Below are 14,322 nucleotides of genomic sequence, written 5' to 3' on the forward strand. Positions count from 1 at the left end.
ACTGAGAAAAAATCCAGTTATGATTTTGGTGCACGAACAGTTATCGAACATAACCTCGAACAGCCGAATTTTTCTCAAATTGTTCGTGTTCGCCGAACGGCTCGAACACCGCCCAAAACAGCTCGAATTTGAGATTGGCGAACAGTTCGAGTAGAACAACGCTCATCTCTACTCATCACTAGTAATAAGCACAAAGTCTGTTCTTTGCAGCTTTTTATGATCTGCCACAGGTCCACTGACAGACCCTCGTAACAGTCTAACTTTCAACTTTTGATGTGTGTTCTATGATCTATTATGAATAAAATATGACTTCAAGAGATTTCCAATTCTTGCAATTCTTGCATTCTTATTTTCTTTACATCTTACTCAGTGTCACAACTTTTTTGGAATTGACGTTGTACTTGAAACAATCTCTTTTAAAGATGTTATTTTATTGCAATTATACTTAAATAGGTTGTTCTGTGAACTGGTTTCACTATAAAATAAAACTGCTAATATTTTAATTAGTTCAATTATCTGATTTGAGCTGACTAAAACATTTTTTAAAAACCTAATGGTATGGACTTGAAAGACAAAAACAAATGCAAATACATAAAATCTGGCAGATTGAGAAATACTAAGTACAGCATTATATTTACAATTAATGAATGAATACTACTTTTAAGACAGTTAAACATCAGGCTGATCACAATATCAGGATGCCCATTGTTCTGCCAGGGCACAGGAGAAATCTTAGAGCTGTAAGTATGAAATTAAATAAGGTAAAATGTTTGTGAGAGAAGAACAATCCTTATAATTCCTGAAAAATAAGACATGTTTTACTTTAATTTTCCCTTTTTTAATGTTAAAGTTTTGTTCTGAAACTTTAGTCAGTTGCATACCCTTGAGTCTTGGAATTGGACTGTCTCATTTACGGCATTCCAAATGAGTAGTGTCTGATTTCCCCTTCCTCTCCTATCTTGTTCCCTAAGCACATCAGCATAAAATAATTATTAGGAAAGCGATGACATGAGTAATACAGCTGTTCAGCTACACAGTAATTACTTGGCAGAAGTTATCACAGGAATTTGAAATTTCTGATTTTTCATTGAATTATTTCTAACTACAAACAAGTATTGAGTTTGCATAATATTTTGATTTTGTATGTGATATTTACTCTTTAGTACATTAGCAAAAGGATAATTAAAAAAGTGAACAAAAGTCTACACAAGAAGAAAAAACATTAATGGTTTATCAGTGTCTAGTTAAAGGTGTTGTCCAGTACTATTGATAATGCCCCAATGTATTTTTATGGTGAAAAGAAGTGTCTTTGTAAATACCTTGTGCTGCCGCTCACAGCCTCATGTGACCCCCCGCTGATGTCACGTCAAGTGAGGGGTGACATCAGTGATGCGGTCCCTGCGGTGGATGCTGGGCTGTGGGCGGGGTTACCTCGCACGTCACTTTGGGTGTCACACCCAGCATCCACCTCACACTTTCCGATGAATAAGGAGAGGGAATGAGTGCGGTGGATGCTGGGTGTGACGCGCGAGGTAGCCCCACCCACAGAACAGCATCCACCATGGAACGCAGAAGTAAGTCACCCCCGGCTGCATCCGGAACATGACGTGACATCAGCGGATGTCAGAGCCAAAGTCACGTGATGCTTTTGAGCGGCCAGCGCCGCTCACAGGCAGTAACAGCAACTCAAGGTATTTACAAAGACATTTCTTTTCACCATAAAAATACATTGGAGCATTATCAATAGTACTGGACAACCCCTTTAACACCAAGGAAAGCAAGTTGTATACAGAAGTGGTGGACGATTCAGTACTTACCTTATGTCGGATGGAGTCATGCAACATATGTTCTAGCTCAGCCCCTCCCCTATATTTTGTGTATGGTCATAAAAAGAGTGTAGTAACCATACCGTACATTTATAACTGCAATACACATTTGTTGCAAAATTCTGCTTCCATACATTGCCTTGCATTGCCTTCCAGTTGCTTAAGTAGTGTTAATATTTAAAAATGTTTATTGGTTCTACTCACAATAAGAAAAGTCCTTTCTCAAAAAGTACATAAAAAATTTCATTGAAAAACTCCTTCATGCTGAGTTCCATTTGTAATAGCAGCTAGTCCTTTTCCTCTACTAGCCTTGCCTCCTGACTTGCTCAAAGGGTTTTTTCTCTTCTCTACCTTTAGGACACAAATGCATATTGGATATAGAGTGCTTTTTATTTTTATTTAAAAGACCTTCGGCTCGATCTCGAGACATGACAACTTGACAGATCAACGATCTGTAGGAAGATCGATCTTGAGCAAGCCTAGAAAGGTCCTCCAGGGTCTTCTTTAATAGCATCAGGACATCTGGTTGCTAGTCTTCCTTTTCACCTTGTTTCTTCTAATCTTCTGACCATGATGTCTTTTTCCAGTGATTGCTGTCTTCATATGATGTTTCCAAAATAGTAGCTTGATGATACTTGCTTTGATTCACATGTCTGGCTTGATTTGTTCCAAAATTGATTTATTTGTTCTTCTTGCCATCCTAACATCCTTCACGACATTTTGATTTTGAAGGCATTTATTCTTTTTTCTTGTTTCTTTATCTTCCAGGTTTTGCATCCGAATGTTACCACTGAAAAGACCAAACTATGTATAAGCCAGTGAAGAGTTCCTCGATTTGAAGAACTCATCCAGCAACTTTATTGTTGATTTGCCAATAGCTATTTTCCTGTTAACCTCTGGTGTCTTCACTGCATCTTGAGTGATCATTGATCTGAATAGGTTGAAGTCTCTTACAACTTACACTTCATTACTGTCCATCTCAAATGTGTCCAGGTAGTACCTCACAGTAGTCAATATTGTTTCTTTTTTGGTTAAGTAGCAACCACATGTTTGAGCTTTCTATCTTAACACTCTGTAATAAGTCCTTCATTCCATCTATGCTTGTTGCTATCAATGTTATATTGTCTGCTTATTTAATATTGTCAATGATTTGTCCAGCAATTTTGATTCTCTCTATTTCAGCAAGTCCAGCCTTCCTGAAATAGACTAGATAGCCTTCTGCTATCTACTAACTGAAGAGAAATGGTGACAGAATGCCGTCTTGTCTGAAGCCTTGGTCTACATTGTTCCATTTGGACTGTTGCTTCCCTGTCGATGTAAAAGTTCCTAAGGAGGCTGATCAGATGTTTCAGCACATCCATGTCCTTCATTGTATTCCAAAGTTTCTGATAATCAACACAGTCAAAGGCTTTGTTGTAATTGATGAAGCAAATTATTCTTTGGCATTTTCCATTATCCATCTAATATTAGCAATCACATCTCTTGTTACGCTGCCTTTTCTGAATCTTGCTTGTTCTTCTGGCAGTTCTTTGTCAAAGTGAGGCTGCAGTCGTCTTTTTAGGATATTTAGTAGTATTTTGCTGGCATGAGGTATGAGCCCAATAGTCTGATAGTTTCCACAGCCGGTAGCATCTCTCTTCTTTGGAATAGAAATAAACACTGATCTTGTCTAGACCTTGAGCCATTTACCAGTTGTCCATATCTGTTGACACAGGCATTTGATGAAATCAACAGCTGCTCCAAAAGACTTTATTAGGTCTATTGAAATATTGTCACATCCAAGCACTTTGCTGTTTGACAGAATCTTTTTCAGGATGTTGGGCTCTCTATGATTTCCAATCTGTTTCTTCTCGTATCACCAAGTCATTCTTGTAGAGGTGCTACATGTACTATCTCAATATTTCCTTGATCTATTCTGGCTCAGTTAGTTTTTTCCTGTTGGCATCTTTCAACATGCCCACTCTTGGGTGAAGCTTTTGTGGTATATCTTTGATCTTTAAGTATTCCTTCCTGGTCTTACCCCTCACATGTTCGCTTTCTATCTCTGTACATATGTTTTGGTAAAGTTGTTACTCTGCTCGAATGGCTCTCTTTAGTCTTTTACTGTTGTTGTTCACGTCCTGCTTTTCATCTTTTTCCATTCGTCTTTGTTCGATGATCTTTAGGGTCTCTTCTGTTAACTATGGTTGCGGGGGTCTCTTTTTCCTCTTGTTTATTTTTTTACTGGCTTCTTCAGTAAAAATAGTTTCTATATGTATCCATAATTTCTCAGACTTTTTTTATCCATGTCCAATGATGTAAATTGGCTTTGAAGATTCTTCAAAAAAACTTCAGGTATGTTGATCAAATTGAAGTTGGAAACGACTTGTTGTCTAATCCATTAACGCAGTTTGACTCTAATCTTTGATATCAAAATTTCATGATCAGTTCCACAGTCCGCTCCTGACCTTGTTTTCACAGTGATGATCGACGACCTCCATCTTTGCAGAACACTAGTGATGAGCGAGCCTGCTCGCCACTACCCGGTATTTGCCCGAGCACCATTGTGCTCGGCACTCAGCGAGTATTTCCGGGTTGCTCGGGTGGGAACTCGGGTCCCCGCCCTGCATGTTTGATGCTCTTTAGAGAGGCAGTGACCCCAAAAGGCCATTTGCACCACCTGCCAGGCCAGCATCAGCAGGGGTGGCACAACTACCAGCCAGACTACCACCAGCATGATCAGGCACGTGACAGAAAAACACCAGACTAAGTGGGCCAAATGCCAGGGTCCAGAAACAGTGTCTGAGGGGGACACCACTGCTTCTTCCGCTGTTGTGCGTGCACGCCAATCCCCTGTCCATGGCGCATGCGAAGATGCCTCCTGCCCTGCACCTGTCATTGCACACTCTCAAATAGCATTATCAGCAACCATGTTCACGTCCTTGTCCCAGCACAGCGTTCAGTTGTCCCTACCCCAGTCCTTGGAATGCAAGCGCAAATACACAGCCAATGCCCCACAAGCCACACTACTATGTGTCTTTAAATTAGTATTTGTGTTTTTCCCAAATTTTGGCAGCCGTTGTACTCACTGAATACCCTATAGCTGAATAGCAGAACCGCTCCTTTCTAATGGAAACATGTCATTACTGAGGCCCACCTCTATGTGTTTTTAAATTGGTATTGGGACTTTTCCCAAATTTTGGCAGCTGTTGTACTCACTGCATACCCTATAACTGTATAGCAGAACCGCTCCTTTCTAATGGGAACATGCCGTTACTGAGGCCCACCTCTATATGTCTTTAAATTGGTATTAGGGTTTTTCCCAAATTTAGGCAGCCGTTGTACTCACTGCATGGGCATTTCTACTATAGGAGACCCACTAATTTACAATGGGAACATTTTTTTTACTGAGGTTCTCCTGTATGTCTCTTCAAAGGGGTATTGGGATGCGTCCAAATTTTTGGAAGCCCTTGCAGTCACTGCATGCGCAATAACAGTATAGATGACCCAAGCGTTAATAATGGGAACAACAATCATAGTCAGCTTATGGCTCTCTAATAGCGAGGGCTGACTGCTGGCCCTTAAAGAATAGTAAAGCCCGCTTGATGGCCCTATAAAAATAGGATTTGTGACTTTCAGAATCCCTCCTTCCTAAATGAAACAGGATGTGTCTGATCATGTGTCACACACCACATGGCCAGATAAGGTAGTAAAATGTTAAAATGACATTTCCTGGTGAATGTATTTTTCACCGTTGAAAGCAATGCAAAAGTGCAACAATGCATCAAAAACGCTACGTGTGAACATAGCCCAAGGTGTGGAGGGGTATTTTTGTTTTTGGTTATTTATTTTGCCTTATATACAAGTCATTACCCTGGAAAGGATGTCCCCTAACATTTTTCCCAGGAAACTCCATTTTGGTTTAGTTTTTATATGTTTTATTGTGAGTCCATAAAAGTGGCGTAATACTCTGACAACATTGTTGACAGCAGTGACCTGGGAGTCAGAGATGCGTCCATGAGTCTTTCCCATGCTGTTCCGATGTCATTTGAGCACTGTTCCCATTGATTTTCGCAATTTTTAGGCCCTCTGCAAATGACGCGGGGGGGGCGCCGGAAAAATGTTTGAGTTTCCCATAGACTTACATTGGGCTCATTGCTCGGACCAAGCACTTCAGCATTCCAATTTTCTAGACTCAAACCACGAGTACCCAAGCATTTTAGTGCTCGTTCATCACTAGAGAACACATATTTAGTCAATCTGATTGTTATAGGCCCCATTCAGTGATGTTCATGTATCGAGTTTCCATTTGACTTTAATATGTAAAATCAACTGTCCATCATAAAGAAAATCACAATGAATCTTCCTCCAGTCTTGTTTCATTCACCAAGTCCAAAGTTTCCAACAACGCTTCCATGTTTGCCATGGTCCACTTTGGCATTCAAGTCTCTCAAAATAATGAGTAAGTCTTGTTTTGGCATATTGTCGATTTCCTCTTGAGTTTGATGGTAGAATAGCTCAACATTCTCCTCTTCGACATCTGATGTTGTTAAGTAGACTTGTATAACTGACATGAATTGGCCTCCTTGTAGTCTTATCGAAATGACTACATCATTGACTGCATTGTCCTTCAAGAGAGAGCCAGCCAATCTTCAGTTGAGAATAAAAGCAACACCGATTAGTTTTTCATTTTTGTTGGCAGAATTGTAGAGCCAATGTTTGTTTTACTGGAAATGTCCACATTGAGACCTTCTTAATTCGCTTAATCCGCTAATTCTGAGTAATTCGAGTCCTGACCTGTCCATTTCGGCTTTCACGATGTCGAGTTTGCCTTCATTCATGGTTTGTACTATGCAGCTTTAGATCTTCCCATTCAAACAAACAACGTCAGCACCAAGATGCCCTTGCGGCTTTTATCCTGCCGCATCATAAGCATTCATAATATTCAGGTCCATCATCAGTTCCTTCCAAGTAGCATGTTGAGTGACTTCCAACCTAGGAGTGCATCTTCCAGCACTTTATCGAATTCCTTACTTACAGTTGAAAGCATAAGTTTACATACACTATATAAAAAGACCCATATGCATGAAATGCATGAAATCAGAATAAACCTTTCCCGTTTTAGGTCAATTAGGGTTACCATCATTTTTAATATTCACCAAATGCCAGAATAATGAGAGAGAGAGAATGTTTTAAGGCATTTTTATTACTTAATGCAAAGTCAAAAGTTTACATACACTAAGATTACTATGCCTATTAACAATTCTGGACTGCCCATATGATGATGTCATGTGTTTGGAAGCTTCTTTTTTGGCAACATCTGAGTTAATTAGAAACACACCAGTGGATATATTTTAATGCACACCTGAAACACACTGCTTCTTTGTGTAGCTTCATGGGAAAGTCTAAAGAAATCAGCCAAGATATCTGGAAGAGAATTGTGTTCTATATGTTATTCATTGCTGGTAGTTCAATAAATGTATTGCCCCACTGTTCACTGTCACCCTGTGTTGTCAGAGTAGTGTTATGACCACGGTAAAAGAGAGCGGATGTTCAGTGGTATGAGCCCTGATCCATGCAGTCCTTCTAAAGACTGCCAGGGGAAAAGAGCACCCACGTACCCCCATGTCTTCACAATCGTTGCGCGGTTTTATATGTGAAGTAACGTGTCTAATGTAATGTGATATAATGTTTTATGGTGATATACAGTATATAAAGTGTTAGAGGATAATATGAGTATAGCATAGGATAGACTTAGGACAGCATAAGGTATAGAATAAGTTTAATAGGTTAGCATGTAAGACAGGAAATGGCTAAGGTTAGGATTAGCCCAGTGGGAGGGCATTAGTGCAGAGGGAGTTCAGTGTCAGGTGTCAGCCAGTGAAGTGTGGAGGAGAATTCAAGTTCAGGTGGGGTGGGTTGATAGGGGCAGCATGAGCCAAATAGAGATCCCTGATGGATACTTCAACAGCGTCTGGAGCCTAGGGCTCAGGCCAGGTACCCTGAAGTGGGCCTGTTCTTCTGACATCACGAGGTCAGTAGACATGGAGTTAAATGAGGGGTAGGTGACTGGTCCCGGGTGCACTGCAGGAGTGTACAACTAATTCCTGGGCTTATGGGTAGTCCAGAATGAACATGTGGCAGAACAGAAGAGGAGTTGTACTAAGGAAGAAAGAAGTCTGCATTGCTGTGCCCTCTCCCACTTGCACCCACCTGATGAACTTGGACTGTTTAATAAAAGTTTAACTGTGTCCTATGCATTGTGTGCGGGGGCTCCTGAGGATCGAAGCATGGAGACAGTGTAGACCTGCAGCCTACAAGTGAGTATGCTGCTCCCCACACCCTATAGCATACTTGGAATGGGCCTCCCATTGTCTGTAAAGTGCCAGAGCTCAACTCGGACAGCAGCTCGATCACGACTACCACTCTGCAGCACTTTACATGTGTAAAACATATCTTTTTTTTTTCAATGTCATGGGATGTTCAAAATGTTAAATTAGACTTTGCAGTGTGTGAATGCATTATAATGTATATAGGCACTGAGTTGCCATTCTGGAATGTTGTGTAACATTAAAGGGGTTGTTTACTATTAGAGAAACATGGATGACTTTTCCCAAAAACAAGACCACTCCTGTTTACAGGTTGTGTATGAAATTGCAGCTCTGTAAAGCTCTTCAATCAAAGGGATCTGCAATATCATACACAGCCTGTACAGAGGGATGTTGCTGCTTTAGTCATGTTTTATTTATTATGGACAACCCATTTACTTATTGAAAAAAAAACAATACTAGATTTTTCAAGCAAAAAATCCGAAAATGGAAGATTATTAATCCCCAGATAATTAGTAAGGCATAAGCAAGGGAAGAGGATTTTTCACTTAAAACATTGATATTAAAGAATAAAATAACTTAGGACACATAAAACACACATAGAAAAGCCTGACAGTCAAATGGCCAGCCCAATATCTTAGGCTTATGTAAATGTCTGAAACTAAAGTGCTTATTGTATAAGGTTGTTAGCACACATAGTCAGATGAAACAGGCAATCACAATGGAATTCCAAATAAATCAATGTGATACAAAAGTGCCTGATGCATAAAAATAACAGCATAAATAGTCCGGTCATATAGGTAGACATAAAGAAAAACCTTATATGCCACAACTGGTGAGCTTTCTTTTTTTAAAAAGAAAGGGATATATTGGAACAAGCTCACCCAGTATGTAAAGAAGGCTCACATCTATCCTCCGTACAACGTCCAGAGTATCACTCAAGACGAGGTGGATCAAGTGACTCTTCTAACCATTATACCGCCTCCCGATGTGTTTCATACCGTGATGGAATCATTAAGGGTATGGCAGGCAGGATTAAACGGCTCTTTCTGTGCCAGGAAACAGCACCAGCAGCCTCCTGTCAGTACTGGTGACTAGAGATGAGCGTTGTTCTACTCGAACTGTTCGCCAATCTCAAATTCGAGCTGTTTTGGGCGGTGTTCGAGCCGTTCGGCGAACACGAACAATTTGAGAAAAATTCGGCTGTTCGAGGTTATGTTCGATAACTGTTCGTGCACCAAAATCATAACTGGATTTTTTCTCAGTAATGATGAAAATTAATATTAATACGCAGTTTGAGTGTACAGCGGGGTGGGGGGAGGGGCAGGGGATGGATCTCTGCAGGAACAATGAAGTTCTCCATTTTTTTTTCTCTTTCCCGCATTTGCAGTGGGGAGGTGCAATCTGTCAGCCTATCAGCAGCGCACACACGGAGCGAAGTGCTTTTTTTCACACTAGCAAGGGCATGTGTCATTGGCAGTGTATGTCACATGTCCTTGCCCTATAAGACCAAGCCATTTTCCCCGTCGCCACTATTTTCTCACTGCTGCAGCTGCGTGTTAGACGGCACCGCTGTTGCTGTGTGCGCTATACCTTGTTAATTTCAAGCCAATTTTCGCACAAATATACAGATAGCTTGGGAGTAGGGAATAGTTGTGATTGCAGTCCTTTTAAGGACTAGGTTACAGCATTTCCTACGACTTTTGTCAGGGAGGTCTGTGCTCTTAAATAGATAGGTTGTGGGAGTAAAGACTAATTGTAATTGGAGTCCTTTTCAGGACTAGGTTACATGAGTTCCTATCAGTTTCTGCCAGGCAGGTCTGTGCCAGTGCTGTGCAAGTTTTTTTCACAGCATTTGGCTGAATCTAGCAAAGCTAATCCTTTTTGGCCTATTGCAGAGTGTGTTAGTCAGTGGAGTAGCCTATCTGTGTTGCAAGATATAACACCTGTGTATAGAATACCAATTTTTTTACTGCACCTAGTGAAGTAAAATCTTTTGGGCATAGCATGATTCTATTAGTCCATCTATACTGACCTCCATCAGGTTGCAAACTGAATATAATTTTTTTCTGCATCTAGCTCTGAAAAAATATTTGAGCTTCTAGCAGTGTGTGGGACTTGGTCTATTAGTCCATCTATACTGACCTCCATCAGGTTGCAAATTAAAAATAATTTTTTTCTGCATCTAGCTCTGAAAAAATATTTGGGCTTCTAGCGGTGTGTGGGACTTGGTCTATTAGTCCATCTATACTGACCTCCATCAGGTTGCAAATTAAAAATAATTTTTTTCTGCATCTAGCTCTGAAAAAATATTTGGGCTTCTAGCAGTGTGTGGGACTTGGTCTATTAGTCCATCTATACTGACCTCCATCAGGTTGCAAATTAAAAATAATTTTTTTCTGCATCTAGCTCTGAAAAAATATTTGGGCTTCTAGCGGTGTGTGGGACTTGGTCTATTAGTCCATCTATACTGACCTCCATCAGGTTGCAAATTAAAAATAATTTTTTTCTGCATCTAGCTCTGAAAAAATATTTGGGCTTCTAGCAGTGTGTGGGACTTGGTCTATTAGTCCATCTATACTGACCTCCATCAGGTTGCAAATTAAAAATAATTTTTTTCTTCATTTAGCTGTGAAAAAATATTTGGGCTTCTAGCAGTGTGTGGGACTTGTTCTATTAGTCCTTCTATACTGACCTCCAGCAGGTTGCAAATTGAATATAATTTTTTTCTGCATCTAGCTCTGAAAAAATAGTTGGGCTTCTAGCGGTGTATGGGACTTGGTCTATTAGTCCATCTATACTGACCTCCATCAGGTTGCAAACTAAAAATAATTTTTTTCTGCATCTATCTCTGAAAAAATATTTGGGCTTCTAGCAGTGTGTGGGACTTGGTCTATTAGTCCATCTATACTGACCTCCATCAGGTTGCAAATTAAAAATAATTTTTATCTGCATCTACAGTACCTCTGAAAAAATATTTGGGCTTCTAGCAGTGTGTGGGACTATTTGTATTAGTCCATCTATACTGACCTCCATCAGGTTGCAAATTCAAAATAATTTTTTTCTGCATCTAACCCAGCCAATAGTTTTGGCCTAATACCACAGTTTGGCCACTCAGCTCTGCTCGGTTACCATCCATTGTTTTTTTGTGCAAACAACTCCAGAGTTGTGAATTAGTTAACCACCAAAATGAGTGGAAAAAGGCCTGCTGCTGGTGGAAAGGGGAATAGGCGTGTTGGGAAGGGGAAAAAAGGTTGTGTCCGTGGGGTAGGTGTTAAAGCAACAGTAACATCTGCAGAAGAAAGACCATCTTCCAGCCAAACTAAAATGTCTACTTCTTTTAGCGGACAATGTGATAAGATCCCTTTCTTACGGCCACGCCAATCGCTACAAATTCCAGATGAGGCACAAAAACAGCAGGTGCTTCAACGGATATCAAGTGCTCCTTTAAGTGGGCTCTCCTCCACATCAACTTCAACATCACAAATACTCCAGTCCTCAAAGGTGTCACCCAAATCGCACTTGCTTCCTCACAGCTCCCAAATCTCCAGCTGCCCGTCTGAGTATGAGGTAGAACAGATGGTTGAGTCTGCAGAGCTGTTTACTCATACTATAGCCTGGGAATCAGAGGTCGACTCCAGCGCTTCTGTGAATCCAGACGAGGAAATGATCTGCACTGATGCCCAGAATCTTTATGAGTCGGATCCAGGACCAGACGCAGAAGGTTCTGACCATAATGTAGACCCTCATTCCCAAACTGTAACTCCTGTTGGTGGAGACAATGAGGAAGACGATGATAAGACTCAAATACCTGATTGGAGTGACAACTTTAGTTTTTTGTCAGGGCAGGAACAGGTTGGCTCTGAGGACGACGGGTGTGATAACGCACAGGGTGATGATGATGAGGTCGGAGATCCCACTTACTGTCAACCCACAGTCAGCCAAGAGATGAGGTCAGCAGAGGAGGTGGAGGAAGATGCTAGTGACGACGAGGTCAGGTTGCGCCTTCCTGGACAGAGACGTAGTACTGGAAGCACGTCAACAACTGCATCCTCAAACACAACTCTGCCTCTCACCACAAGTCGTGGTGGCTCTTCAGGTCGCATGGGTGCTAAGCCTTGCATAGCCTGGGCATTTTTTCAGATCGATAAAGATGACCCAACTCGTGTTATCTGTAACATTTGTCAGCAAAAGCTAAGTAGAGGCCAAAAAATACATAGTTTGAGTACTTCATGCATGAACCGGCACATGGACATGAAGCATAAGTTGCAGTGGGAAGCTCAGTGTGCTACAATGCGGCCTAGCCGGCCGGGCCAATCACCGTCTGCCATATCTTGTGCATCCGCGGCCTCTTCATCCTCTGTGACTGGGGGGACAGCAGTCACACCTGTTTTGGGGCGCAGACCTGCCACCTCTTTACCCGCAACAGCCAGCGTGATTGGCAGGTCATCATTTTCTTTGGAGGTGGTAACACCAGCTGGTGTTGAGCGCTGTCCGACATCGATAGCACCACCTTTGGATCAAGGCAACCTAACATGTCCGCCTGCATCTTCCTCACAGACCGGCAGTTTGCCGGGGACACCCTTATCAACCCCGTCTAAGCACAATAGCCAGCCCTCGGTCCCTCAGATGTGGACAAGTAAAAGACCATTTCCTCCTAGCCATGAGAAAGCTAAGAGGTTGAATTTCACCATCTGCAAGCTCTTGGCTACAGAAATGCTGCCTTTCCGTCTGGTGGACACAGAGGATTTTCGAGACCTTATGTCCGTCGCAGTGCCCCAGTACCAGATGCCCAGTCGGCACTACTTCTCAAAGAAAGGTGTGCCTGCGCTCCACCAGCATGTCGCACACAACATCACCGCTTCTTTGAGAAACTCTGTGTGTGACAGGGTGCATTTCACCACAGACACTTGGACGAGTAGGCATGGACAGGGGCGTTACATGTCGCTGACTGGGCACTGGGTAACTATGGTGACAGCAGGACAAGGGGCTGCTGTCCAAGTCTTGCCGTCCCCACGAGTTGTGCGTCAATCCTCTTTATGTCAAAGTTCCTCCACTGCTTCTGCCTCCTCAACCTCCTCTCGGTCTTCCACCTGCACCCAAAGCCTGTCTGGTCATGCCACAAGCTTTCTAACTGCGCAGAAGGGATCCTGCACACCTCCGTACTATGCTGGCAGTAGGGCTCAACGTCATCAGGCGGTTTTTACATTGAAATGTCTGGGAAATGTGAGTCACACAGCTGAGGAGTTGTGGTCAGCTCTGGAGAACCAATTTCATGAATGGTTGTCTCCACTGGACCTGAAACCAGGGAAGGCCGTGTGCGACAATGCTGCAAACCTGGGTGCGGCCCTTCGCCGGGGCAATGTCACACACGTGCCTTGTATGGCTCACGTGTTGAACCTGGTTGTCCAGCAATTTTTAGCCCACTATCCCAGACTAGATGGCCTTCTGCAGAGGGCACGGTCGCTGTGTGCTCACTTCCGCCGTTCGCATCCCGCAGCTCAGCGACTTACATCTCTACAGAAGTCGTTGGGCCTGCCACTTCACCGGCTAAAATGCGATGTGCCTACCCGGTGGAATTCAACTCTGCACATGTTGCAGCGACTGTGGCAGCACCGACAAGCCCTGGTGCAATACGTTCTGACGTATAGCCTGGGCCAACGAGATTCAGAGGTGGGGCAAATCACGCTGGAGGAGTGGTCTCAGATCAGGGACCTATGCACCCTTCTGCACAGTTTTGAAATGGCGACGAAGATGTTTAGTGCTGACGATGCCATTATCAGCATGACTATTCCGGTGATTTACATGCTGGAGCTCATGTTAAACAGAATTCGGAGTCAGGTGGTGGCACAAGAGGAGGTGGAGGAAGTAGAGGAGGAGGAGTTGTATGCGGAAGGGCTAACATCTGCAAGGTCCAGACGGTCGGCAGCACCAAGGCGGCAGGCATGTGAGGGTGGGGGAGATGGTTTTACCAGGGCGCATGGTAGCAGCCAAACTAGTGAGGAAGGTGCAGGAGCCCAGGAAGAAGTGGAGGACGAACTGATGGAAGACTCATCAGATGAGGGAGACCTTGATCACATTTCTGTTGTGCGAGGTTGGGGGGAGAGGACAGAGGAAGGAAGCATGATTGTTACCTCGCCACCAACACAACAGGGACTTGGTGCTCCTGGATGCGCAACACACATGAG

Source organism: Phyllobates terribilis, unplaced genomic scaffold, assembly GCF_046119375.1.
Source record: "Phyllobates terribilis strain yellow unplaced genomic scaffold, ASM4611937v1 Scaffold_1__5_contigs__length_1240528914, whole genome shotgun sequence".
NCBI lineage: Eukaryota > Metazoa > Chordata > Amphibia > Anura > Dendrobatidae > Phyllobates > Phyllobates terribilis.